This window comes from Hypomesus nipponensis, chromosome 15 (assembly GCF_054491055.1).
Source record: "Hypomesus nipponensis isolate SF chromosome 15, ASM5449105v1, whole genome shotgun sequence".
Lineage (NCBI taxonomy): Eukaryota > Metazoa > Chordata > Actinopteri > Osmeriformes > Osmeridae > Hypomesus > Hypomesus nipponensis.
Genome location: NC_140375.1, coordinates 877501 through 904452, shown reverse-complemented (window position 1 = coordinate 904452; position 26952 = coordinate 877501). Strand labels below are relative to the sequence as shown.

Here is a 26952-nt window from a genome sequence, read left to right as displayed (position 1 = left end):
AATAGGTTTCCTCCTACCGGAGGAACCCTAATTAGGCATCTTCAACCGCTTGAGAGGAGTCAAGATGGATCTAGTTCAGAGACAGGAACACGTTGCTGTGGACTATCAGGAAGGAACTTTCAATCTTCTCACCATAAGTCAGACGCCTTATCCGTAACAACATGTTTTTTCTTGCTGATCTAACCACACACATTTTGAGACAGACTGTGTCCTACAACATGTAAACAACTTTTGGTATTAAGCATTTTCGACCGTTCGACTGGAGTCGCGATCCATCAAGTTCAGATAAACACTTTGAGATGGCTTGTTTCCAAACACGATAAAAACCTTTTGGCTTTTCAACCGCAATCAAGGTCTAACAAGTAAAATCACACTGATGACAACCAAAAGGGACTCGAACCCTTAATCTTCTGATCCGAAGTCACACACCTTATCCATTAGGCCACGCGGTCTCTTGTTCCAGAATAACCACAAACATTTTGAGAGAAATTGTTTCCTATTACGATGACACCATTTCTTAATTAGGCATCTTCGACAGCTTGAGAGGAGTCCAAATGGATCATGTTCAGAGACAGGTACACGTTAATGTGGACAACCAGGAAGGTACTCTCAATCTTTTCACCATAAGTCAGACGCCTTATCCATAACAACATGTTTTCACTTCTTGCTGATCGAACCACACACACTTTGATACAGACTGTGTCCTACAACATGTGAACAACTTTTTTCCATCAAGCATTTTAGACAGCTTTACTGGAGTCGCAATCTATCAAGTTCAGATAAACACTTTGAGATGGTTTGTTTCCAAAAACCTTTTGGCCTTTCAACTGCAATCAAGATGTATCAAGTAATATCAAACTGATGACAACCACGAAGGGACTCGAACTCTTAATCTTCTGATCCGAATTCAGACGCCTACAACAGCTTTACTGGAGTCGCAATCCATCAAGTTCAGATAAACACTTTGAGATGGTTTGTTTCCAAAAACCTTTTGGCCTTTCAACTGCAATCAAGATCTATCAAATAATATCACACTGATGACAACCACGAAGGGACTCAAACCCTTAATCTTCTGATCCGAAGTCAGACTCCTTATCCATTAGGCCACGCGGTCTCTTGTTCCAGAATAACCACAAACATTTTGAGAGAAATTGTTTCCTATTACGATGACACCATTTCTTAATTAGGCATCTTCAACAGCTTGAGAGGAGTCCAAATGGATCATGTTCAAAGACGGGTACACGTTGCTGTGGACAACCAGGAAGGTATTCTCAATCTATTCACCATAAGTCAGACGCCTTATCGATAACAACATGTTTTCACTTCTTGCTGATCGAACCACACACACTTTGAGACAGACTGTGTACTACAATATGTGAACAACTTTTTTCCATCAAGCATTTTAGACAGCTTTACTGGAGTCGCAATCCATCAAGTTCTGATAAACACTTTGAGATGGTTTGTTTCCAAAAACCTTTTGGCCTTTCAACTGCAGTCAAGATGTATCAAGTAATATCAAACTGATGACAACCACGAAGGGACTCGAACTCTTAATCTTCTGATCCGAATTCAGACGCCTACAACAGCTTTACTGGAGTCGCAATCCATCAAGTTCAGATAAACACTTTGAGATGGTTTGTTTCCAAAAACCTTTTGGCCTTTCAACTGCAATCAAGATCTATCAAATAATATCACACTGATGACAACCACGAAGGGACTAGAACCCTTAATCTTCTGATCCGAAGTCAGACACCTTATCCATTAGGCCACGCGGTTTCTTGTTCCAGAATAAACCACAAACATTTTGAGAGAAATTGTTTCCTATTACAATGACACCATTTCTTAATTAGGCATCTTCAACAGCTTGAGAGGAGTCAAAATGGATCATGTTCAGAGACAGGTACACGTTAATGTGGACAACCAGGAAGGTACTCTCAATCTTTTCACCATAAGTCAGACGCCTTATCCATAACAACATGTTTTCACTTCTTGCTGATCGAACTACACACACTTTGAGACAAACTGTTTTCTACAACATGTGAACAACTTTTTTCCATCAAGCATTTTAGACAGCTTTAAGATGGATTGTTTGGAAAAACCTTTTGGCTTTTCAACAGCAATAAAGATCTATCAAGTAACATCGAATTGATGACAACCACGAAGGGACTCGAACCCTTAATCTTCTGATCCGAAGTCAGACGCCTTATCCATTAGGCCACGTGGTCTCTCCTTCTGGAATAAACCACAAACATTTTGAGAGAGCTTGTTTCCTATTACGATGACACCATTTCTTAATAAGGCATCTTCAACAGCTTGAGAGGAGTCCAAATGGATCATGTTCAGAGACAGGTACACGTTAATGTGGACAACCAGGAAGGTACTCTCAATCTTTTCACCATAAGTCAGACGCCTTATCCATAACAACATGTTTTCACTTCTTGCTGATCGAACTACACACACTTTGAGACAAACTGTTTCCTACAACATGTGAACAACTTTTTTCCATCAAGCATTTTAGACAGCTTTGAGATGGATTGTTTGGAAAAACCTTTTGGCCTTTCAACTGCAATCAAGATCTATCAAATAATATCACACTGATGACAACCACGAAGGGACTCAAACCCTTAATCTTCTGATCCGAAGTCAGACTCCTTATCCATTAGGCCACGCGGTCTCTTGTTCCAGAATAACCACAAACATTTTGAGAGAAATTGTTTCCTATTACGATGACACCATTTCTTAATTAGGCATCTTCAACAGCTTGAGAGGAGTCCAAATGGATCATGTTCAAAGACGGGTACACGTTGCTGTGGACAACCAGGAAGGTATTCTCAATCTATTCACCATAAGTCAGACGCCTTATCGATAACAACATGTTTTCACTTCTTGCTGATCGAACCACACACACTTTGAGACAGACTGTGTACTACAATATGTGAACAACTTTTTTCCATCAAGCATTTTAGACAGCTTTACTGGAGTCGCAATCCATCAAGTTCTGATAAACACTTTGAGATGGTTTGTTTCCAAAAACCTTTTGGCCTTTCAACTGCAGTCAAGATGTATCAAGTAATATCAAACTGATGACAACCACGAAGGGACTCGAACTCTTAATCTTCTGATCCGAATTCAGACGCCTACAACAGCTTTACTGGAGTCGCAATCCATCAAGTTCAGATAAACACTTTGAGATGGTTTGTTTCCAAAAACCTTTTGGCCTTTCAACTGCAATCAAGATCTATCAAATAATATCACACTGATGACAACCACGAAGGGACTAGAACCCTTAATCTTCTGATCCGAAGTCAGACACCTTATCCATTAGGCCACGCGGTTTCTTGTTCCAGAATAAACCACAAACATTTTGAGAGAAATTGTTTCCTATTACAATGACACCATTTCTTAATTAGGCATCTTCAACAGCTTGAGAGGAGTCAAAATGGATCATGTTCAGAGACAGGTACACGTTAATGTGGACAACCAGGAAGGTACTCTCAATCTTTTCACCATAAGTCAGACGCCTTATCCATAACAACATGTTTTCACTTCTTGCTGATCGAACTACACACACTTTGAGACAAACTGTTTTCTACAACATGTGAACAACTTTTTTCCATCAAGCATTTTAGACAGCTTTAAGATGGATTGTTTGGAAAAACCTTTTGGCTTTTCAACAGCAATAAAGATCTATCAAGTAACATCGAATTGATGACAACCACGAAGGGACTCGAACCCTTAATCTTCTGATCCGAAGTCAGACGCCTTATCCATTAGGCCACGTGGTCTCTCCTTCTGGAATAAACCACAAACATTTTGAGAGAGCTTGTTTCCTATTACGATGACACCATTTCTTAATAAGGCATCTTCAACAGCTTGAGAGGAGTCCAAATGGATCATGTTCAGAGACAGGTACACGTTAATGTGGACAACCAGGAAGGTACTCTCAATCTTTTCACCATAAGTCAGACGCCTTATCCATAACAACATGTTTTCACTTCTTGCTGATCGAACTACACACACTTTGAGACAAACTGTTTCCTACAACATGTGAACAACTTTTTTCCATCAAGCATTTTAGACAGCTTTGAGATGGATTGTTTGGAAAAACCTTTTGGCTTTTCAACAGCAATAAAGATCTATCAAGTAACATCGAATTGATGACAACCACGAAGGGACTCGAACCCTTAATCTTCTGATCCGAAGTCAGACGCCTTATCCATTAGGCCACGTGGTCTCTCCTTCAGGAATAAACCACAAACATTTTGAGAGAGCTTGTTTCCTATTACGATGACACCATTTCTTAATAAGGCATCTTTAACAGCTTGAGAGGAGTCCAAATGGATCATGTTCAGAGACAGGTACACGTTAATGTGGACAACCAGGAAGGTACTCTCAATCTTTTCACCATAAGTCAGACGCCTTATCCATAACAACATGTTTTCACTTCTTGCTGATCGAACCACACACACTCTGAGACAGACTGTGTCCTACAACATTTGAAAAACTTTTTTCCATCAAGCATTTTAGACAGCTTTACTGGATTCGCAATCTATCAAGTTCAGATAAACACTTTGAGATGCTTTGTTTCCAAAAACCTTTTGGCCTTTCAACTGCAGTCAAGATGTATCAAGTAATATCAAACTGATGACAACCACGAAGGGACTCGAACTCTTAATCTTCTGATCCGAATTCAGACGCCTACAACAGCTTTACTGGAGTCGCAATCCATCAAGTTCAGATAAACACTTTGAGATGGTTTGTTTCCAAAAACCTTTTGGCCTTTCAACTGCAATCAAGATCTATCAAATAATATCACACTGATGACAACCACGAAGGGACTAGAACCCTTAATCTTCTGATCCGAAGTCAGACACCTTATCCATTAGGCCACGCGGTCTCTTGTTCCAGAATAAACCACAAACATTTTGAGAGAAATTGTTTCCTATTACAATGACACCATTTCTTAATTAGGCATCTTCAACAGCTTGAGAGGAGTCAAAATGGATCATGTTCAGAGACAGGTACACGTTAATGTGGACAACCAGGAAGGTACTCTCAATCTTTTCACCATAAGTCAGACGCCTTATCCATAACAACATGTTTTCACTTCTTGCTGATCGAACTACACACACTTTGAGACAAACTGTTTCCTACAACATGTGAACAACTTTTTTCCATCAAGCATTTTAGACAGCTTTGAGATGGATTGTTTGGAAAAACCTTTTGGCTTTTCAACAGCAATAAAGATCTATCAAGTAACATCGAATTGATGACAACCACGAAGGGACTCGAACCCCTAATCTTCTGATCCGAAGTCAGACGCCTTATCCATTAGGCCACGTGGTCTCTCCTTCTGGAATAAACCACAAACATTTTGAGAGAGCTTGTTTCCTATTACGATGACACCATTTCTTAATAAGGCATCTTCAACCACTTGAGAGGAGTCCAAATGGATCATGTTCAGAGACAGGTACACGTTAATGTGGACAACCAGGAAGGTACTCTCAATCTTTTCACCATAAGTCAGACGCCTTATCCATAACAACATGTTTTCACTTCTTGCTGATCGAACCACACACACTCTGAGACAGACTGTGTCCTACAACATTTGAAAAACTTTTTTCCATCAAGCATTTTAGACAGCTTTACTGGATTCGCAATCTATCAAGTTCAGATAAACACTTTGAGATGCTTTGTTTCCAAAAACCTTTTGGCCTTTCAACAGCAATAAAGATCTATCAAGTAATATCAAACTGATGACAACCACGAAGGGATTCGAACCCTTAATCTTCTGATCCGAATTCAGACGCCTACAACAGCTTTAAAGTAGTCGCAATCCATCAAGTTCAGATAAACACTTTGAGATGGTTTGTTTCCAAAAACCTTTTGGCCTTTCAACTGCAATCAAGGTCTATCAAATAATATCACACTGATGAAAACCACGAAGGGACTCGAACCCTTAATCTTCTGATCCGAAGTCAGACGCCTTATCCATTAGGCCACGTGGTCTCTTGTTTCAGAATAAACCACAAACATTTTGAGAGAAATTGTTTCCTATTACGATGACACCATTTCTTAATTAGGCATCTTCAACAGCTTGAGGAGTCAAAATGGATCATGTTCAGAGACAGGTACACGTTAATGTGGACAACCAGGAAGGTACTCTCAATCTTTTCACCATAAGTCAGACGCCTTATCCATAACAACATGTTTTCACTTCTTGCTGATCGAACCACACACACTTTGAGACAAACTGTTTCCTACAACATGTGAACAACTTTTTTCCATCAAGCATTTTAGACAGCTTTGAGATGGATTGTTTGGAAAAACCTTTTGGCTTTTCAACAGCAATAAAGATCTATCAAGTAACATCGAATTGATGACAACCACAAAGGGACTCGAACCCTTAATCTTCTGATCCGAAGTCAGACGCCTTATCCATTAGGCCACGTGGTCTCTCCTTCTGGAATAAACCACAAACATTTTGAGAGAGCTTGTTTCCTATTACGATGACACCATTTCTTAATAAGGCATCTTCAACAGCTTGAGAGGAGTCCAAATGGATCATGTTCAGAGACAGGTACACGTTAATGTGGACAACCAGGAAGGTACTCTCAATCTATTCACCATAAGTCAGACGCCTTATCCATAACAACATGTTTTCACTTCTTGCTGATCGAACCACACACACTCTGAGACAGACTGTGTCCTACAACATTTGAACAACTTTTTTCCATCAAGCATTTTAGACAGCTTTACTGGAGTCGCAATCCATCAAGTTCAGATAAACACTTTGAGATGGTTTGTTTCCAAAAACCTTTTGGCCTTTCAACAGCAATAAAGATCTATCAAGTAATATCAAACTGATGACAACCACGAAGGGATTCAAACCCTTAATCTTCTGATCCGAATTCAGACGCCTACAACAGCTTTAAAGGGGTCGCAATCCATCAAGTTCAGATAAACACTTTGAGATGGTTTGTTTCCAAAAACCTTTTGGCCTTTCAACTGCAATCAAGGTCTATCAAATAATATCACACTGATGACAACCACGAAGGGACTCGAACCCTTAATCTTCTGATCCGAAGTCAGACGCCTTATCCATTAGGCCACGTGGTCTCTTGTTTCAGAATAAACCACAAACATTTTGAGAGAAATTGTTTCCTATTACGATGACACCATTTCTTAATTAGGCATCTTCAACAGCTTGAGAGGAGTCAAAATGGATCATGTTCAGAGACAGGTACACGTTAATGTGGACAACCAGGAAGGTACTCTCAATCTTTTCACCATAAGTCAGACGCCTTATCCATAACAACATGTTTTCACTTCTTGCTGATCGAACCACACACACTTTGAGACAAACTGTTTCCTACAACATGTGAACAACTTTTTTCCATCAAGCATTTTAGACAGCTTTGAGATGGATTGTTTGGAAAAACCTTTTGGCTTTTCAACAGCAATAAAGATCTATCAAGTAACATCGAATTGATGACAACCACGAAGGGACTCGAACCCTTAATCTTCTGATCCAAAGTCAAACGCCTTATCCATTAGGCCACGTGGTCTCTCCTTCTGGAATAAACCACAAACATTTTGAGAGAGCTTGTTTCCTATTACGATGACACCATTTCTTAATAAGGCATCTTCAACAGCTTGAGAGGAGTCCAAATGGATCATGTTCAGAGACAGGTACACGTTAATGTGGACAACCAGGAAGGTACTCTCAATCTATTCACCATAAGTCAGACGCCTTATCCATAACAACATGTTTTCACTTCTTGCTGATCGAACCACACACACTCTGAGACAGACTGTGTCCTACAACATTTGAACAACTTTTTTCCATCAAGCATTTTAGACAGCTTTACTGGAGTCGCAATCTATCAAGTTCAGATAAACACTTTGAGATGGTTTGTTTCCAAAAACCTTTTGGCCTTTCAACAGCAATAAAGATCTATCAAGTAATATCAAACTGATGACAACCACGAAGGGATTCAAACCCTTAATCTTCTGATCCGAATTCAGACGCCTACAACAGCTTTAAAGGAGTCGCAATCCATCAAGTTCAGATAAACACTTTGAGATGGTTTGTTTCCAAAAACCTTTTGGCCTTTCAACTGCAATCAAGGTCTATCAAATAATAACACACTGATGAAAACCACGAAGGGACTCGAACCCTTAATCTTCTGATCCGAAGTCAGACGCCTTATCCATTAGGCCACGTGGTCTCTTGTTTCAGAATAAACCACAAACATTTTGAGAGAAATTGTTTCCTATTACGATGACACCATTTCTTAATTAGGCATCTTCAACAGCTTGAGGAGTCAAAATGGATCATGTTCAGAGACAGGTACACGTTAATGTGGACAACCAGGAAGGTATTCTCAATCTTTTCACCATAAGTCAGACGCCTTATCCATAACAACATGTTTTCACTTCTTGCTGATCGAACTACACACACTTTGAGACAAACTGTTTCCTACAACATGTGAACAACTTTTTTCCATCAAGCATTTTAGACAGCTTTGAGATGGATTGTTTGGAAAAACCTTTTGGCTTTTCAACAGCAATAAAGATCTATCAAGTAACATCGAATTGATGACAACCACGAAGGGACTCGAACCCTTAATCTTCTGATCCGAAGTCAGACGCCTTATCCATTAGGCCACGTGGTCTCTCCTTCTGGAATAAACCACAAACATTTTGAGAGAGCTTGTTTCCTATTACGATGACACCATTTCTTAATAAGGCATCTTCAACAGCTTGAGAGGAGTCCAAATGGATCATGTTCAGAGACAGGTACACGTTAATGTGGACAACCAGGAAGGTACTCTCAATCTTTTCACCATAAGTCAGACGCCTTATCCATAACAACATGTTTTCACTTCTTGCTGATCGAACCACACACACTCTGAGACAGACTGTGTCCTACAACATTTGAAAAACTTTTTTCCATCAAGCATTTTAGACAGCTTTACTGGATTCGCAATCTATCAAGTTCAGATAAACACTTTGAGATGCTTTGTTTCCAAAAACCTTTTGGCCTTTCAACAGCAATAAAGATCTATCAAGTAATATCAAACTGATGACAACCACGAAGGGATTCGAACCCTTAATCTTCTGATCCGAATTCAGACGCCTACAACAGCTTTAAAGTAGTCGCAATCCATCAAGTTCAGATGAACACTTTGAGATGGTTTGTTTCCAAAAACCTTTTGGCCTTTCAACTGCAATCAAGATCTATCAAATAATATCACACTGATGACAACCACGAAGGGACTCGAACCCTTAATCTTCTGATCCGAAGTCAGACGCCTTATCCATTAGGCCACGTGGTCTCTTGTTTCAGAATAAACCACAAACATTTTGAGAGAAATTGTTTCCTATTACGATGACACCATTTCTTAATTAGGCATCTTCAACAGCTTGAGAGGAGTCAAAATGGATCATGTTCAGAGACAGGTACACGTTAATGTGGACAACCAGGAAGGTACTCTCAATCTTTTCACCATAAGTCAGACGCCTTATCCATAACAACATGTTTTCACTTCTTGCTGATCGAACCACACACACTTTGAGACAAACTGTTTCCTACAACATGTGAACAACTTTTTTCCATCAAGCATTTTAGACAGCTTTGAGATGGATTGTTTGGAAAAACCTTTTGGCTTTTCAACAGCAATAAAGATCTATCAAGTAACATCGAATTGATGACAACCACGAAGGGACACGAACCCTTAATCTTCTGATCCGAAGTCAGACGCCTTATCCATTAGGCCACGTGGTCTCTCCTTCTGGAATAAACCACAAACATTTTGAGAGAGCTTGTTTCCTATTACGATGACACCATTTCTTAATAAGGCATCTTCAACAGCTTGAGAGGAGTCCAAATGGATCATGTTCAGAGACAGGTACACGTTAATGTGGACAACCAGGAAGGTACTCTCAATCTTTTCACCATAAGTCAGACGCCTTATCCATAACAACATGTTTTCACTTCTTGCTGATCGAACCACACACACTTTGAGACAGACTGTTTCCTACAACATGTGAACAACTTTTTTCCATCAAGCATTTTAGACAGCTTTGAGATGGCTTGTTTGGAAAAACCTTTTGGCTTTTCAACAGCAATAAAGATCTATCAAGTAACATCGAATTGATGACAACCACGAAGGGACACGAACCCTTAATCTTCTGATCCGAAGTCAGACGCCTTATCCATTAGGCCACGTGGTCTCTCCTTCTGGAATAAACCACAAACATTTTGAGAGAGCTTGTTTCCTATTACGATGACACCATTTCTTAATAAGGCATCTTCAACAGCTTGAGAGGAGTCCAAATGGATCATGTTCAGAGACAGGTACACGTTAATGTGGACAACCAGGAAGGTACTCTCAATCTTTTCACCATAAGTCAGACGCCTTATCCATAACAACATGTTTTCACTTCTTGCTGATCGAACCACACACACTTTGAGACAGACTGTTTCCTACAACATGTGAACAACTTTTTTCCATCAAGCATTTTAGACAGCTTTGAGATGGCTTGTTTGGAAAAACCTTTTGGCTTTTCAACAGCAATAAAGATCTATCAAGTAACATCGAATTGATGACAACCACAAAGGGACTCGAACCCTTAATCTTCTGATCCGAAGTCAGACGCCTTATCCATTAGGCCACGTGGTCTCTCCTTCTGGAATAAACCACAAACATTTTGATAGAGCTTGTTTCCTATTACGATGACACCATTTCTTAATTAGGCATCTTCAACAGCTTGAGAGGAGTCCAAATGGATCATGTTCAGAGACAGGTACACGTTAATGTGGACAACCAGGAAGGTACTCTCAATCTTTTCACCATAAGTCAGACGCCTTATCCATAACAACATGTTTTCACTTCTTGCTGATCGAACCACACACACTTTGAGACAGACTGTTTCCTACAACATGTGAACAACTTTTTTCCATCAAGCATTTTAGACAGCTTTACTGGAGTCGCAATCTATCAAGTTCAGATAAACACTTTGAGATGGTTTGTTTCCAAAAACCTTTTGGCCTTTCAACAGCAATAAAGATCTATCAAGTAATATCAAACTGATGACAACCACAAAGGGATTCAAACCCTTAATCTTCTGATCCGAATTCAGACGCCTACAACAGCTTTAAAGGAGTCGCAATCCATCAAGTTCAGATAAACACTTTGAGATGGTTTGTTTCCAAAAACCTTTTGGCCTTTCAACTGCAATCAAGGTCTATCAAATAATATCACACTGATGAAAACCACGAAGGGACTCGAACCCTTAATCTTCTGATCCGAAGTCAGACGCCTTATCCATTAGGCCACGTGGTCTCTTGTTTCAGAATAAACCACAAACATTTTGAGAGAAATTGTTTCCTATTACGATGACACCATTTCTTAATTAGGCATCTTCAACAGCTTTAGGAGTCAAAATGGATCATGTTCAGAGACAGGTACACGTTAATGTGGACAACCAGGAAGGTATTCTCAATCTTTTCACCATAAGTCAGACGCCTTATCCATAACAACATGTTTTCACTTCTTGCTGGTCGAACTACACACACTTTGAGACAAACTGTTTCCTACAACATGTGAACAACTTTTTTCCATCAAGCATTTTAGACAGCTTTGAGATGGATTGTTTGGAAAAACCTTTTGGCTTTTCAACAGCAATAAAGATCTATCAAGTAACATCGAATTGATGACAACCACGAAGGGACTCGAACCCTTAATCTTCTGATCTGAAGTCAGACGCCTTATCCATTAGGCCACGTGGTCTCTCCTTCTGGAATAAACCACAAACATTTTGAGAGAGCTTGTTTCGTATTACGATGACACCATTTCTTAATAAGGCATCTTCAACAGCTTGAGAGGAGTCCAAATGGATCATGTTCAGAGACAGGTACACGTTAATGTGGACAACCAGGAAGGTACTCTCAATCTTTTCACCATAAGTCAGACGCCTTATCCATAACAACATGTTTTCACTTCTTGCTGATCGAACCACACACACTTTGAGACAGACTGTTTCCTACAACATGTGAACAACTTTTTTCCATCAAGCATTTTAGACAGCTTTGAGATGGCTTGTTTGGAAAAACCTTTTGGCTTTTCAACAGCAATAAAGATCTATCAAGTAACATCGAATTGATGACAACCACAAAGGGACTCGAACCCTTAATCTTCTGATCCGAAGTCAGACGCCTTATCCATTAGGCCACGTGGTCTCTCCTTCTGGAATAAACCACAAACATTTTGATAGAGCTTGTTTCCTATTACGATGACACCATTTCTTAATTAGGCATCTTCAACAGCTTGAGAGGAGTCCAAATGGATCATGTTCAGAGACAGGTACACGTTAATGTGGACAACCAGGAAGGTACTCTCAATCTTTTCACCATAAGTCAGACGCCTTATCCATAACAACATGTTTTCACTTCTTGCTGATCGAACCACACACACTTTGAGACAGACTGTTTCCTACAACATGTGAACAACTTTTTTCCATCAAGCATTTTAGACAGCTTTACTGGAGTCGCAATCCATCAAGTTCAGATAAACACTTTGAGATGGTTTGTTTCCAAAAATCTTTTGGCCTTTCAACTGCAATCAAGATGTATCAAGTATTATCACACTGATGACAACCACAAAGGGACTCGCACCCTTAATCTTCTGATCCGAAGTCAGACGCCTTATCCATTAGGCCACGTGGTCTCTCCTTCTGGAATAAACCACAAACATTTTCAGAGAGCTTCTTTCCTTTTACGATGACACAATTTCTTAATTAGGCATCTTCAACAGCTTGAGAGGAGTCCAAATGGATCATGTTCAGAGACAGGTACACGTTAATGTGGACATCCAGGAAGGTACTCTCAATCTATTCACCATAAGTCAGACGCCTTATCCATAACAACATGTTTTCACTTCTTGCTGATCGAACCACACACACTCTGAAACAGACTGTGTCCTACAACATGTGAACAACTTTTTTCCATCAAGCATTTTAAACAGCTTTACTGGAGTCGCAATCTATCAAGTTCAGATAAACACTTTGAGATGGTTTGTTTCCAAAAACCTTTTGGCCTTTCAACAGCAATAAAGATCTATCAAGTAATATCAAACTGATGACAACCACGAAGGGATTCGAACCCTCATCTTCTGATCCGAATTCAGACGCCTACAACAGCTTTACTGGAGTCGCAATCCATCAAGTTCAGATAAACACTTTGAGATGGTTAGTTTCCAAAAACCTTTATGCCTTTCAACTGCAATCAAGATCTATCAAATAATATCACACTGATGACAACCACGAAGGGACTCGAACCCTTAATCTTTTGATTCGAAGTCAGACACCTTATCCATTAGGCCACTCGATCTCTTGTTCCAGAATAACCACAAACATATTGAGAGAAATTGTTTCCTATTACGATGACACCATTTCTTAATTAGGCATCTTCAACAGCTTGAGAGGAGTCCAAATGGATCATGTTCAGAGACAGGTACACGATAATGTGGACGACCAGGAAGGTACTCTCAATCTTTTCACCATAAGTCAGACGCCTTATCCATAACAACATGTTTTCACTTCTTGCTGATCGAACCACACACACTTTGAGACAGACTGTTTCCTACAACATGTGAACAACTTTTTTCCATCAAGCATTTTAGACAGCTTTGAGATGGCTTGTTTGGAAAAACCTTTTGGCTTTTCAACAGCAATAAAGATCTATCAAGTAACATCGAATTGATGACAACCACAAAGGGACTCGAACCCTTAATCTTCTGATCCGAAGTCAGACGCCTTATCCATTAGGCCACGTGGTCTCTCCTTCTGGAATAAACCACAAACATTTTGATAGAGCTTGTTTCCTATTACGATGACACCATTTCTTAATTAGGCATCTTCAACAGCTTGAGAGGAGTCCAAATGGATCATGTTCAGAGACAGGTACACGTTAATGTGGACAACCAGGAAGGTACTCTCAATCTTTTCACCATAAGTCAGACGCCTTATCCATAACAACATGTTTTCACTTCTTGCTGATCGAACCACACACACTTTGAGACAGACTGTTTCCTACAACATGTGAACAACTTTTTTCCATCAAGCATTTTAGACAGCTTTACTGGAGTCGCAATCCATCAAGTTCAGATAAACACTTTGAGATGGTTTGTTTCCAAAAATCTTTTGGCCTTTCAACTGCAATCAAGATGTATCAAGTATTATCACACTGATGACAACCACAAAGGGACTCGCACCCTTAATCTTCTGATCCGAAGTCAGACGCCTTATCCATTAGGCCACGTGGTCTCTCCTTCTGGAATAAACCACAAACATTTTCAGAGAGCTTCTTTCCTTTTACGATGACACAATTTCTTAATTAGGCATCTTCAACAGCTTGAGAGGAGTCCAAATGGATCATGTTCAGAGACAGGTACACGTTAATGTGGACATCCAGGAAGGTACTCTCAATCTATTCACCATAAGTCAGACGCCTTATCCATAACAACATGTTTTCACTTCTTGCTGATCGAACCACACACACTCTGAAACAGACTGTGTCCTACAACATGTGAACAACTTTTTTCCATCAAGCATTTTAAACAGCTTTACTGGAGTCGCAATCTATCAAGTTCAGATAAACACTTTGAGATGGTTTGTTTCCAAAAACCTTTTGGCCTTTCAACAGCAATAAAGATCTATCAAGTAATATCAAACTGATGACAACCACGAAGGGATTCGAACCCTCATCTTCTGATCCGAATTCAGACGCCTACAACAGCTTTACTGGAGTCGCAATCCATCAAGTTCAGATAAACACTTTGAGATGGTTAGTTTCCAAAAACCTTTATGCCTTTCAACTGCAATCAAGATCTATCAAATAATATCACACTGATGACAACCACGAAGGGACTCGAACCCTTAATCTTTTGATTCGAAGTCAGACACCTTATCCATTAGGCCACTCGATCTCTTGTTCCAGAATAACCACAAACATATTGAGAGAAATTGTTTCCTATTACGATGACACCATTTCTTAATTAGGCATCTTCAACAGCTTGAGAGGAGTCCAAATGGATCATGTTCAGAGACAGGTACACGATAATGTGGACGACCAGGAAGGTACTCTCAATCTTTTCACCATAAGTCAGACGCCTTATCCATAACAACATGTTTTCACTTCTTGCTGATCGAACCACACACACTTTGAGACAGACTGTTTCCTACAACATGTGAACAACTTTTTTCCATCAAGCATTTTAGACAGCTTTGAGATGGCTTGTTTGGAAAAACCTTTTGGCTTTTCAACAGCAATAAAGATCTATCAAGTAACATCGAATTGATGACAACCACAAAGGGACTCGAACCCTTAATCTTCTGATCCGAAGTCAGACGCCTTATCCATTAGGCCACGTGGTCTCTCCTTCTGGAATAAACCACAAACATATTGAGAGAAATTGTTTCCTATTACGATGACACCATTTCTTAATTAGGCATCTTCAACAGCTTGAGAGGAGTCCAAATGGATCATGTTCAGAGACAGGTACACGTTAATGTGGACAACCAGGAAGGTACTCTCAATCTTTTCACCATAAGTCAGACGCCTTATCCATAACAACATGTTTTCACTTCTTGCTGATCGAACCACACACACTTTGAGACAGACTGTTTCCTACAACATGTGAACAACTTTTTTCCATCAAGCATTTTAGACAGCTTTACTGGAGTCGCAATCCATCAAGTTCAGATAAACACTTTGAGATGGTTTGTTTCTAAAAATCTTTTGGCCTTTCAACTGCAATCAAGATGTATCAAGTATTATCACACTGATGACAACCACAAAGGGACTCGCACCCTTAAACTTCTGATCCGAAGTCAGACGCCTTATCCATTAGGCCACGTGGTCTCTCCTTCTGGAATAAACCACAAACATTTTCAGAGAGCTTCTTTCCTTTTACGATGACACAATTTCTTAATTAGGCATCTTCAACAGCTTGAGAGGAGTCCAAATGGATCATGTTCAGAGACAGGTACACGTTAATGTGGACATCCAGGAAGGTACTCTCAATCTATTCACCATAAGTCAGACGCCTTATCCATAACAACATGTTTTCACTTCTTGCTGATCGAACCACACACACTCTGAGACAGACTGTGTCCTACAACATGTGAACAACTTTTTTCCATCAAGCATTTTAGACAGCTTTACTGGAGTCGCAATCTATCAAGTTCAGATAAACACTTTGAGATGGTTTGTTTCCAAAAACCTTTTGGCCTTTCAACAGCAATAAAGATCTATCAAGTAAAATCAAACTGATGACAACCACGAAGGGATTCGAACCCTTAATCTTCTGATCCGAATTCAGACGCCTACAACAGCTTTACTGGAGTCGCAATCCATCAAGTTCAGATAAACACTTTGAGATGGTTTGTTTCCAAAAACCTTTATGCCTTTCAACTGCAATCAAGATCTATCAAATAATATCACACTGATGACAACCACGAAGGGACTCGAACCCTTAATCTTCGAAGTCAGACACCTTATCCATTAGGCCACGCGGTCTCTTGTTCCAGAATAACCACAAACATATTGAGAGAAATTGTTTCCTATTACGATGACACCATTTCTTAATTAGGCATTTTCAACAGCTTGAGAGGAGTCCAAATGGATCATGTTCAGAGACAGGTACACGTTAATGTGGACAACCAGGAAGGTACTCTCAATCTTTTAAGTCAGACGCCTTATCCATAACAACATGTTTTCACTTCTTGCTGATCGAACCACACACACTTTGAGACAGACTGTTTCCTACAACATGTGAACAACTTTTTTCCATCAAGCATTTTAGACAGCTTTACTGGAGTCGCAATCCATCAAGTTCAGATAAACACTTTGAGATGGTTTGTTTCCAAAAATCTTTTGGCCTTTCAACTGCAATCAAGATGTATCAAGTATTATCACACTGATGACAACCACAAAGGGACTCGCACCCTTAAACTTCTGATCCGAAGTCAGACGCCTTATCCATTAGGCCACGTGGTCTCTCCTTCTGGAATAAACCACAAACATTTTCAGAGAGCTTCTTTCCTTTTACGATGACACAATTTCTTAATTAGGCATCTTCAACAGCTTGAGAGGAGTCCAAATGGATCATGTTCAGAGACAGGTACACGTTAATGTGGACAACCAGGAAGGTACTCTCAATCTTTTCACCATAAGTCAGATGCCTTATCCATAACAACATGTTTTCACTTCTTGCTGATCGAACCACACACACTCTGAGACAGACTGTGTCCTACAACATGTGAACAACTTTTTTCCATCAAGCATTTTAGACAGCTTTACTGGAGTCGCAATCTATCAAGTTCAGATAAACACTTTGAGATGGTTTGTTTCCAAAAACCTTTTGGCCTTTCAACAGCAATAAAGATCTATCAAGTAAAATCAAACTGATGACAACCACGAAGGGATTCGAACCCTTAATCTTCTGATCCGAATTCAGACGCCTACAACAGCTTTACTGGAGTCGCAATCCATCAAGTTCAGATAAACACTTTGAGATGGTTTGTTTCCAAAAACCTTTATGCCTTTCAACTGCAATCAAGATCTATCAAATAATATCACACTGATGACAACCACGAAGGGACTCGAACCCTTAATCTTCGAAGTCAGACACCTTATCCATTAGGCCACGCGGTCTCTTGTTCCAGAATAACCACAAACATATTGAGAGAAATTGTTTCCTATTACGATGACACCATTTCTTAATTAGGCATTTTCAACAGCTTGAGAGGAGTCCAAATGGATCATGTTCAGAGACAGGTACACGTTAATGTGGACAACCAGGAAGGTACTCTCAATCTTTTCACCATAAGTCAGACGCCTTATCCATAACAACATGTTTTCACTTCTTGCTGATCGAACCACACACACTTTGAGACAGACTGTTTCCTACAACATGTGAACAACTTTTTTCCATCAAGCATTTTAGACAGCTTTACTGGAGTCGCAATCCATCAAGTTCAGATAAACACTTTGAGATGGTTTGTTTCCAAAAATCTTTTGGCCTTTCAACTGCAATCAAGATGTATCAAGTATTATCACACTGATGACAACCACAAAGGGACTCGCACCCTTAAACTTCTGATCCGAAGTCAGACGCCTTATCCATTAGGCCACGTGGTCTCTCCTTCTGGAATAAACCACAAACATTTTCAGAGAGCTTCTTTCCTTTTACGATGACACAATTTCTTAATTAGGCATCTTCAACAGCTTGAGAGGAGTCCAAATGGATCATGTTCAGAGACAGGTACACGTTAATGTGGACAACCAGGAAGGTACTCTCAATCTTTTCACCATAAGTCAGACGCCTTATCCATAACAACATGTTTTCACTTCTTGCTGATCGAACCACACACACTTTGAGACAGACTGTTTCCTACAACATGTGAACAACTTTTTTCCATCAAGCATTTTAGACAGCTTTACTGGAGTCGCAATCCATCAAGTTCAGATAAACACTTTGAGATGGTTTGTTTCCAAAAACCTTTTGGCCTTTCAACTGCAATCAAGATCTATCAAATAATATCACACTGATGACAACCACGAAGGGACTCGAACCCTTAATCTTCTGATCCGAATTCAGACGCCTACAACATCTTTACTGGAGTCGCAATCCATCATGTTCAGATAAACACTTTGAGATGGTTTGTTTCCAAAAATCTTTTGGCCTTTCAACTCTAATCAAGATGTATCAAGTATTATCACACTGATGACAACCACAAAGGGACTCGCACCCTTAATCTTCTGATCCGAAGTCAGACGCTTTATCCATTAGGCCACGTGGTCTCTCCTTCTGGAATAAACCACAAACATTTTCAGAGAGCTTCTTTCCTTTTACGATGACACCATTTCTTAATTAGGCATCTTCAACAGCTTGAGAGGAGTCAAAATGGATCATGTTCAGAGACAGGTACACGTTAATGTGGACAACCAGGAAGGTACTCTCAATCTATTCACCATAAGTCAGACGCCTTATCCATAACAACATGTTTTCACTTCTTGCTGATCGAACCACACACACTTTGAGACAGACTGTGTCCTACAACATGTGAACAACTTTTTTCCATCAAGCATTTTAGACAGCTTTACTGGAGTCGCAATCCATCAAGTTCAGATAAACACTTTGAGATGGTTTGTTTCCCAAAACCTTTTGGCCTTTCAACTGCAATCAAGATCTATCAAATAATATCACACTGATGACAACCACGAAGGGACTCGAACCCTTAATCTTCTGATCCGAAGTCAGACACCTTATCCATTAGGCCACGCGGTCTCTTGTTCCAGAATAACCACAAACATTTTGAGAGAAATTGTTTCCTATTACGATGACACCATTTCTTAATTAGGCATCTTCAACAGCTTGAGAGGAGTCAAAATGGATCATGTTCAGAGACAGGTACACGATAATGTGGACAACCAGGAAGGTACTTTCAATCTTTTCACCATAAGGTAGACGCCTTATCCATAACAACATGTTTTCACTTCTTGCTGATCGAACCACACACACTTTGAGACAGACTGTTTCCTACAACATGTGAACAACTTTTTTCCATCAAGCATTTTAGACAGCTTTACTGGAGTCGCAATCCATCAAGTTCAGATAAACACTTTGAGATGGTTTGTTTCCAAAAATCTTTTGGCCTTTCAACTGCAATCAGGATGTATCAAGTATTATCACACTGATGACAACCACAAAGGGACTCGCACCCTTAATCTTCTGATCCGAAGTCAGACGCCTTATCCATTAGGCCACGTGGTCTCTCCTTCTGGAATAAACCACGAACATTTTGAGAGAGCTTGTTTCCTATTACGATGACACCATTTCTTAATTAGGCATCTTCAACAGCTTGAGAGGAGTCCAAATGGATCATGTTCAGAGACAGGTACACGTTAATGTGGACAACCAGGAAGGTACTCTCAATCTTTTCACCATAAGTCAGACGCCTTATCCATAACAACATGTTTTCACTTCTTGCTGATCGAACCACACATACTTTGAGACAGACTGTTTCCTACAACATGTGAACCACTTTTTTCCATCAAGCATTTTAGACAGCTTTGAGATGGCTTGTTTGGAAAAACCTTTTGGCTTTTCAACAGCAATAAAGATCTATCAAGTAACATCGAATTGATGACAACCACGAAGGGACTCGAACCCTTAATCTTCTGATCCGAAGTCAGACACCTTATCCATTAGGCCACGTGGTCTCTCCTTCTGGAATAAACCACAAACATTTTGAGAGAGCTTGTTTCCTATTACGATGACACCATTGCTTAATTAGGCATCTTCAACAGCTTGAGAGGAGTCAAAATGGATCATGTTCAGAGACAGGTACACGTTAATGTGGACAACCAGGAAGGTACTCTCAATCTTTTCACCATAAGTCAGACGCCTTATCCATAACAACATGTTTTCACTTCTTGCTGATCGAACCACACACACTTTGAGACAGACTGTTTCCTACAACATGTGAACAACTTTTTTCCATCAAGCATTTTAGACAGCTTTACTGGAGTCGCAATCCATCAAGTTCAGATAAACAATTTGAGATGGTTTGTTTCCAAAAATCTTTTGGCCTTTCAACTGCAATCAAGATGTATCAAGTAATATCACACTGATGACAACCACAAAGGGACTCGCACCCTTAATCTTCTGATCCGAAGTCAGACGATTTATCCATTAGGCCACGTGGTCTCTCCTTCTGGAATAAACCACAAACATTTTCAGAGAGCTTCTTTCCTTTTACGATGACACCATTTCTTAATTAGGCATCTTCAACAGCTTGAGAGGAGTCCAAATGGATCATGTTCAGAGACAGGTACACGTTAATGTGGACAACCAGGAAGGTACTCTCAATCTATTCACCATAAGTCAGACGCCTTATCCATAACAACATGTTTTCACTTCTTGCTGATCGAACCACACACACTTTGAGACAGACTGTGTCCTACAACATGTGAACAACTTTTTTCCATCAAGCATTTTAGACAGCTTTACTGGAGTCGCAATCCATCAAGTTCAGATAAACACTTTGAGATGGTTTGTTTCCCAAAACCTTTTGGCCTTTCAACTGCAATCAAGATCTATCAAATAATATCACACTGATGACAACCACGAAGGGACTCGAACCCTTAATCTTCTGAGCCGAAGTCAGACACCTTATCCATTAGGCCACGCGGTCTCTTGTTCCAGAATAACCACAAACATTTTGAGAGAAATTGTTTCCTATTACGATGACACCATTTCTTAATTAGGCATCTTCAACAGCTTGAGAGGAGTCAAAATGGATCATGTTCAGAGACAGGTACACGATAATGTGGACAACCAGGAAGGTACTCTCAATCTTTTCACCATAAGTCAGACGCCTTATCCATATCAAGATGTTTTCACTTCTTGCTGATCGAACCACACACACTTTGAGATAGACTGTGTCCTACAACATGTGAACAACTTTTTTCCATCAAGCATTTTAGACAGCTTTACTGGAGTCGCAATCTATCAAGTTCAGATAAACACTTTGAGATGGTTTGCTTCCAAAAACCTTTTGGCCTTTCAACAGCAATAAAGATCTATCAAGTAATATCAAACTGATGACAACCACGAAGGGATTTGAACCCTTAATCTTCTGATCCGAATTCAGACGCCAACAACAGCTTTACTGGAGTCGCAATCCATCAAGTTCAGATAAACACTTTGAGATGGTTTGTTTCCAAAAATCTTTTGGCCTTTCAACTGCAATCAATATGTATCAAGTAATATCACACTGATGACAACCACAAAGGGACTCGAACCCTTAATCTTCTGATCCGAAGTCAGACAACTTATCCATTAGGCCACGCGGTCTCTTGTTCCAGAATAACCACAAACATATTGAGAGAAATTGTTTCCTATTACGATGACACCATTTCTTAATTAGGCATCTTCAACAGCTTGAGAGGAGTCAAAATGGATCATGTTCAGAGACAGGTACACGATAATGTGGACAACCAGGAAGGTACTCTTAATCTTTTCACCATAAGGTAGACGCCTTATCCATAACAACATGTTTTCACTTCTTGCTGATCGAACCACACACACTTTGAGACAGACTGTTTCCTACAACATGTGAACAACTTTTTTCCATCAAGCATTTTAGACAGCTTTGAGATGGCTTGTTTGGAAAAACCTTTTGGCTTTTCAACAGCAATAAAGATCTATCAAGTAACATCGAATTGATGACAACCACGAAGGGACTTGAACCCTTAATCTTCTGATCCGAAGTCAGACGCCTTATCCATTAGGCCACGTGGTCTCTCCTTCTGGAATAAACCACAAACATTTTTGAGAGAGCTTGTTTCCTATTACGATGACACCATTTCTTAATTAGGCATCTTCAACAGCTTGAGAGGAGTCCAAATGGATCATGTTCAGAGACAGGTACACGATAATGTGGACAACCAGGAAGGTACTCTCAATCTTTTCACCATAAGGTAGACGCCTTATCCATAACAACATGTTTTCACTTCTTGCTGATCGAACCACACACTTTGAGACAGACTGTTTCCTACAACATGTGAACAACTTTTTTCCATCAAGCATTTTAGACAGCTTTGAGATGGCTTGTTTGGAAAAACCTTTTGGCTTTTCAACAGCAATAAAGATCTATCAAGTAACATCGAATTGATGACAACCACGAAGGGACTTGAACCCTTAATCTTCTGATCCGAAGTCAGACGCCTTATCCATTAGGCCACATGGTCTCTCCTTCTGGAATAAACCACAAACATTTTTGAGAGAGCTTGTTTCCTATTACGATGACACCATTTCTTAATTAGGCATCTTCAACAGCTTGAGAGGAGTCCAAATGGATCATGTTCAGAGACAGGTACACGTTAATGTGGACAACCAGGAAGGTACTCTCAATCTTTTCACCATAAGTCAGACGCCTTATCCATAACAACAAGTTTTCACTTCTTGCTGATCGAACCACACACACTTTGAGACAGACTGTTTCCTACGACATGTGAACAACTTTTTTCCATCAAGCATTTTAGACAGCTTTGAGATGGCTTGTTTGGAAAACCTTTTGGCTTTTCAACAGCAATAAAGATCTATCAAGTAACATCGAATTGATGACAACCACAAAGGGACTCGAACCCTTAGGCCGAATCCCAATTCTCCCCCTTACCCCTTCCCCTTAGCCCTTCCCCTTAACTTACCCCTTCCCCTTGGCCCTCGAAAGTAAGGGGTAAGGGCTACATAGCCCTAGGAAATGGGACACCACTTGGTTACAGGTACGTCATCTAGCACGTATCGATATCTCCAAAGCAAGTAGTGTTATGCACTGATTTAAACGAAATTCGCTGCTAATGGAGTTTACTTTAAACTGTAGACATGCTAGTCAAAGAAATGCGGGACTGTTGTGCAATTCAGCACTGTAATATTAGCGTACCAAACTAGCGATTTTTAGAAACGTTTCAATTAGGAAAATGGTTGCAAATATATATGTTCATGAATGCATATAACACAAAACAAGACTGTCATAATTTTTTTATCAATTAATTAAGCCGCAAATATTATATTTAGCGGACTCTCTGGATGATCTGGCCGCCAATGTTGCCGGTCGCGCAGTTTTCACATAGCCCTCGGTTTCAAGTAAGCTCCCGACCTCACTTGGTTTTAAGGGGTGTATACCCCTTAGTCTTAGCCCTTCCCCTAGCTCAAAAAGAGTATTGGGACACCACTAGCTCTCACGGGAACGCGCAAAACGAAGGGGAAGGGGGAGTATTGGGATTCAGCCTTAATCTTCTGATCCGAAGTCAGACACCTTATCCATTAGGCCACGTGGTCTCTCCTTCTGGAATAAACCACAAACATTTTGAGAGAGCTTGTTTCCTATTACGATGACACCATTTCTTAATTAGGCATCTTCAACAGCTTGAGAGGAGTCCAAATGGATCATGTTCAGAGACAGGTACACGTTAATGTGGACAACCAGGAGGGTACTCTCAATCTTTTCACCATAAGTCAGACGCCATATCCATAACAACATGATTTCACTTCTTGCTGATCGAACCACACACACTTTGAGACAGACTGTTTCCTACAACATGTGAACAACTTTTTTCCATCAAGCATTTTAGACAGCTTTACTGGAGTCGCAATCCATCAAGTTCAGATAAACACTTTGAGATGGTTTGTTTCCAAAAATCATTTGGCCTTTCAACTGCAATCAAGATGTATCAAGTATTATCACACTGATGACAACCACAAAGGGACTCGAACCCTTAATCTTCTGATCCGAAGTCAGACGCCTTATCCATTAGGCCACGTGGTCTCTCCTTCTGGAATAAACCACAAACATTTTGAGAGAGCTTGTTTCCTGTTACGATGACACCATTTCTTAATTAGGCATCTTCAACAGCTTGAGAGGAGTCCAAATGGATCATGTTCAGAGACAGGTACACGTTAATGTGGACAACCAGGAAGGTACTCTCAATCTTTTCACCATAAGTCAGACGCCTTATCCATAACAACATGTTTTCACTTCTTGCTGATCGAACCACACACACTTTGAGACAGACTGTTTCCTACAACATGTGAACCACTTTTTTCCATCAAGCATTTTAGACAGCTTTGAGATGGCTTGTTTGGAAAACCTTTTGGCTTTTCAACAGCAATAAAGATCTATCAAGTAACATCGAATTGATGACAACCACGAAGGGACTCGAACCCTTAATCTTCTGATCCGAAGTCAGACACCTTATCCATTAGGCCACGTGGTCTCTTGTTCCAGAATAAACCACAAACATTTTGAGAGAAATTGTTTCCTATTACGATGACACCATTTCTTAATTAGGCATCTTCAACAGCTTGAGAGGAGTCAAAATGGATCATGTTCAGAGACAGGTACACGTTAATGTGGACAACCAGGAAGGTACTCTCAATCTTTTCACCTTAAGTCAGACGCCTTATCCATAACAACATGTTTTCACTTCTTGCTGATCGAACCACACACACTTTGAGACAGACTGTTTCCTACAACATGTGAACAACTTTTTTCCATCAAGCATTTTAGACAGCTTTGTGATGGCTTGTTTGGAAAAACCTTTTGGCTTTTCAACAGCAATAAAGATCTATCAAGTAACATCGAATTGATGACAACCACGAAGGGACTCGAACCCTTAATCTTCTGATCCGAAGTCAGACACCTTATCCATTAGGCCACCTGGTCTCTTGTTCCAGAATAAACCACAAACATTTTGAGAGAAATTGTTTCCTATTACGATGACACCATTTCTTAATTAGGCATCTTCAACAGCTTGAGAGGAGTCAAAATGGATCATGTTCAGAGACAGGTACACGTTAATGTGGACAACCAGGAAGGTACTCTCAATCTTTTCACCTTAAGTCAGACGCCTTATCCATAACAACATGTTTTCACTTCTTGCTGATCGAACCACACACACTTTGAGACAGACTGTTTCCTACAACATGTGAACAACTTTTTTCCATCAAGCATTTTAGACAGCTTTGAGATGGCTTGTTTGGAAAACCTTTTGGCTTTTCAACAGCAATAAAGATCTATCAAGTAACATCGAATTGATGACAACCACAAAGGGACTCGAACCCTTAGGCCGAATCCCAATTCTCCCCCTTACCCCTTCCCCTTAGCCCTTCCCCTTAACTTACCCCTTCCCCTTGGCCCTCGAAAGTAAGGGGTAAGGGCTACATAGCCCTAGGAAATGGGACACCACTTGGTTACAGGTACGTCATCTAGCACGTATCGATATCTCCAAAGCAAGTAGTGTTATGCACTGATTTAAACGAAATTCGCTGCTAATGGAGTTTACTTTAAACTGTAGACATGCTAGTCAAAGAAATGCGGGACTGTTGTGCAATTCAGCACTGTAATATTAGCGTACCAAACTAGCGATTTTTAGAAACGTTTCAATTAGGAAAATGGTTGCAAATATATATGTTCATGAATGCATATAACACAAAACAAGACTGTCATAATTTTTTTATCAATTAATTAAGCCGCAAATATTATATTTAGCGGACTCTCTGGATGATCTGGCCGCCAATGTTGCCGGTCGCGCAGTTTTCACATAGCCCTCGGTTTCAAGTAAGCTCCCGACCTCACTTGGTTTTAAGGGGTGTATACCCCTTAGTCTTAGCCCTTCCCCTAGCTCAAAAAGAGTATTGGGACACCACTAGCTCTCACGGGAACGCGCAAAACGAAGGGGAAGGGGGAGTATTGGGATTCAGCCTTAATCTTCTGATCCGAAGTCAGACACCTTATCCATTAGGCCACGTGGTCTCTCCTTCTGGAATAAACCACAAACATTTTGAGAGAGCTTGTTTCCTATTACGATGACACCATTTCTTAATTAGGCATCTTCAACAGCTTGAGAGGAGTCCAAATGGATCATGTTCAGAGACAGGTACACGTTAATGTGGACAACCAGGAGGGTACTCTCAATCTTTTCACCATAAGTCAGACGCCATATCCATAACAACATGATTTCACTTCTTGCTGATCGAACCACACACACTTTGAGACAGACTGTTTCCTACAACATGTGAACAACTTTTTTCCATCAAGCATTTTAGACAGCTTTACTGGAGTCGCAATCCATCAAGTTCAGATAAACACTTTGAGATGGTTTGTTTCCAAAAATCATTTGGCCTTTCAACTGCAATCAAGATGTATCAAGTATTATCACACTGATGACAACCACAAAGGGACTCGAACCCTTAATCTTCTGATCCGAAGTCAGACGCCTTATCCATTAGGCCACGTGGTCTCTCCTTCTGGAATAAACCACAAACATTTTGAGAGAGCTTGTTTCCTGTTACGATGACACCATTTCTTAATTAGGCA

At 40.1% G+C, this 26952-nt stretch overlaps 27 non-coding genes across 27 annotated transcripts; all 27 read right to left on the bottom strand.

Annotated features, from left to right (window-relative positions):
* Window positions 1–2152: 2152 nt before the first annotated feature.
* Window positions 2153–2225, bottom strand: trnar-ucg (transfer RNA arginine (anticodon UCG)). Its single transcript has one exon. It is a non-coding gene; the product is annotated as a tRNA-Arg (tRNA).
* Window positions 2226–3712: 1487 nt separating this feature from the next.
* On the bottom strand, window positions 3713–3785 carry trnar-ucg (transfer RNA arginine (anticodon UCG)). The gene has a single exon. It is a non-coding gene; the product is annotated as a tRNA-Arg (tRNA).
* Window positions 3786–4161: 376 nt separating this feature from the next.
* trnar-ucg (transfer RNA arginine (anticodon UCG)) lies at window positions 4162–4234 on the bottom strand. The gene has a single exon. It is a non-coding gene; the product is annotated as a tRNA-Arg (tRNA).
* Window positions 4235–5273: 1039 nt separating this feature from the next.
* Window positions 5274–5346, bottom strand: trnar-ucg (transfer RNA arginine (anticodon UCG)). The gene has a single exon. It is a non-coding gene; the product is annotated as a tRNA-Arg (tRNA).
* A 590-nt stretch (window positions 5347–5936) lies between these two features.
* Window positions 5937–6009, bottom strand: trnar-ucg (transfer RNA arginine (anticodon UCG)). The gene has a single exon. It is a non-coding gene; the product is annotated as a tRNA-Arg (tRNA).
* A 374-nt stretch (window positions 6010–6383) lies between these two features.
* trnar-ucg (transfer RNA arginine (anticodon UCG)) lies at window positions 6384–6456 on the bottom strand. The gene has a single exon. It is a non-coding gene; the product is annotated as a tRNA-Arg (tRNA).
* Window positions 6457–7046: 590 nt separating this feature from the next.
* On the bottom strand, window positions 7047–7119 carry trnar-ucg (transfer RNA arginine (anticodon UCG)). The gene has a single exon. It is a non-coding gene; the product is annotated as a tRNA-Arg (tRNA).
* A 376-nt stretch (window positions 7120–7495) lies between these two features.
* Window positions 7496–7568, bottom strand: trnaq-uug (transfer RNA glutamine (anticodon UUG)). The gene has a single exon. It is a non-coding gene; the product is annotated as a tRNA-Gln (tRNA).
* A 590-nt stretch (window positions 7569–8158) lies between these two features.
* Window positions 8159–8231, bottom strand: trnar-ucg (transfer RNA arginine (anticodon UCG)). The gene has a single exon. It is a non-coding gene; the product is annotated as a tRNA-Arg (tRNA).
* A 374-nt stretch (window positions 8232–8605) lies between these two features.
* Window positions 8606–8678, bottom strand: trnar-ucg (transfer RNA arginine (anticodon UCG)). Its single transcript has one exon. It is a non-coding gene; the product is annotated as a tRNA-Arg (tRNA).
* A 590-nt stretch (window positions 8679–9268) lies between these two features.
* On the bottom strand, window positions 9269–9341 carry trnar-ucg (transfer RNA arginine (anticodon UCG)). The gene has a single exon. It is a non-coding gene; the product is annotated as a tRNA-Arg (tRNA).
* A 376-nt stretch (window positions 9342–9717) lies between these two features.
* On the bottom strand, window positions 9718–9790 carry trnar-ucg (transfer RNA arginine (anticodon UCG)). Its single transcript has one exon. It is a non-coding gene; the product is annotated as a tRNA-Arg (tRNA).
* A 376-nt stretch (window positions 9791–10166) lies between these two features.
* trnar-ucg (transfer RNA arginine (anticodon UCG)) lies at window positions 10167–10239 on the bottom strand. Its single transcript has one exon. It is a non-coding gene; the product is annotated as a tRNA-Arg (tRNA).
* A 376-nt stretch (window positions 10240–10615) lies between these two features.
* On the bottom strand, window positions 10616–10688 carry trnar-ucg (transfer RNA arginine (anticodon UCG)). Its single transcript has one exon. It is a non-coding gene; the product is annotated as a tRNA-Arg (tRNA).
* A 590-nt stretch (window positions 10689–11278) lies between these two features.
* On the bottom strand, window positions 11279–11351 carry trnar-ucg (transfer RNA arginine (anticodon UCG)). The gene has a single exon. It is a non-coding gene; the product is annotated as a tRNA-Arg (tRNA).
* An 823-nt stretch (window positions 11352–12174) lies between these two features.
* Window positions 12175–12247, bottom strand: trnar-ucg (transfer RNA arginine (anticodon UCG)). The gene has a single exon. It is a non-coding gene; the product is annotated as a tRNA-Arg (tRNA).
* Window positions 12248–13771: 1524 nt separating this feature from the next.
* trnar-ucg (transfer RNA arginine (anticodon UCG)) lies at window positions 13772–13844 on the bottom strand. Its single transcript has one exon. It is a non-coding gene; the product is annotated as a tRNA-Arg (tRNA).
* Window positions 13845–15368: 1524 nt separating this feature from the next.
* Window positions 15369–15441, bottom strand: trnar-ucg (transfer RNA arginine (anticodon UCG)). Its single transcript has one exon. It is a non-coding gene; the product is annotated as a tRNA-Arg (tRNA).
* A 3844-nt stretch (window positions 15442–19285) lies between these two features.
* On the bottom strand, window positions 19286–19358 carry trnar-ucg (transfer RNA arginine (anticodon UCG)). Its single transcript has one exon. It is a non-coding gene; the product is annotated as a tRNA-Arg (tRNA).
* An 862-nt stretch (window positions 19359–20220) lies between these two features.
* trnar-ucg (transfer RNA arginine (anticodon UCG)) lies at window positions 20221–20293 on the bottom strand. Its single transcript has one exon. It is a non-coding gene; the product is annotated as a tRNA-Arg (tRNA).
* Window positions 20294–21194: 901 nt separating this feature from the next.
* trnar-ucg (transfer RNA arginine (anticodon UCG)) lies at window positions 21195–21267 on the bottom strand. The gene has a single exon. It is a non-coding gene; the product is annotated as a tRNA-Arg (tRNA).
* Window positions 21268–22304: 1037 nt separating this feature from the next.
* On the bottom strand, window positions 22305–22377 carry trnar-ucg (transfer RNA arginine (anticodon UCG)). The gene has a single exon. It is a non-coding gene; the product is annotated as a tRNA-Arg (tRNA).
* A 375-nt stretch (window positions 22378–22752) lies between these two features.
* Window positions 22753–22825, bottom strand: trnar-ucg (transfer RNA arginine (anticodon UCG)). Its single transcript has one exon. It is a non-coding gene; the product is annotated as a tRNA-Arg (tRNA).
* A 1504-nt stretch (window positions 22826–24329) lies between these two features.
* On the bottom strand, window positions 24330–24402 carry trnar-ucg (transfer RNA arginine (anticodon UCG)). The gene has a single exon. It is a non-coding gene; the product is annotated as a tRNA-Arg (tRNA).
* Window positions 24403–24777: 375 nt separating this feature from the next.
* Window positions 24778–24850, bottom strand: trnar-ucg (transfer RNA arginine (anticodon UCG)). The gene has a single exon. It is a non-coding gene; the product is annotated as a tRNA-Arg (tRNA).
* Window positions 24851–25226: 376 nt separating this feature from the next.
* Window positions 25227–25299, bottom strand: trnar-ucg (transfer RNA arginine (anticodon UCG)). The gene has a single exon. It is a non-coding gene; the product is annotated as a tRNA-Arg (tRNA).
* Window positions 25300–26802: 1503 nt separating this feature from the next.
* Window positions 26803–26875, bottom strand: trnar-ucg (transfer RNA arginine (anticodon UCG)). The gene has a single exon. It is a non-coding gene; the product is annotated as a tRNA-Arg (tRNA).
* Between the last annotated feature and the right edge of the window lie 77 nt (window positions 26876–26952).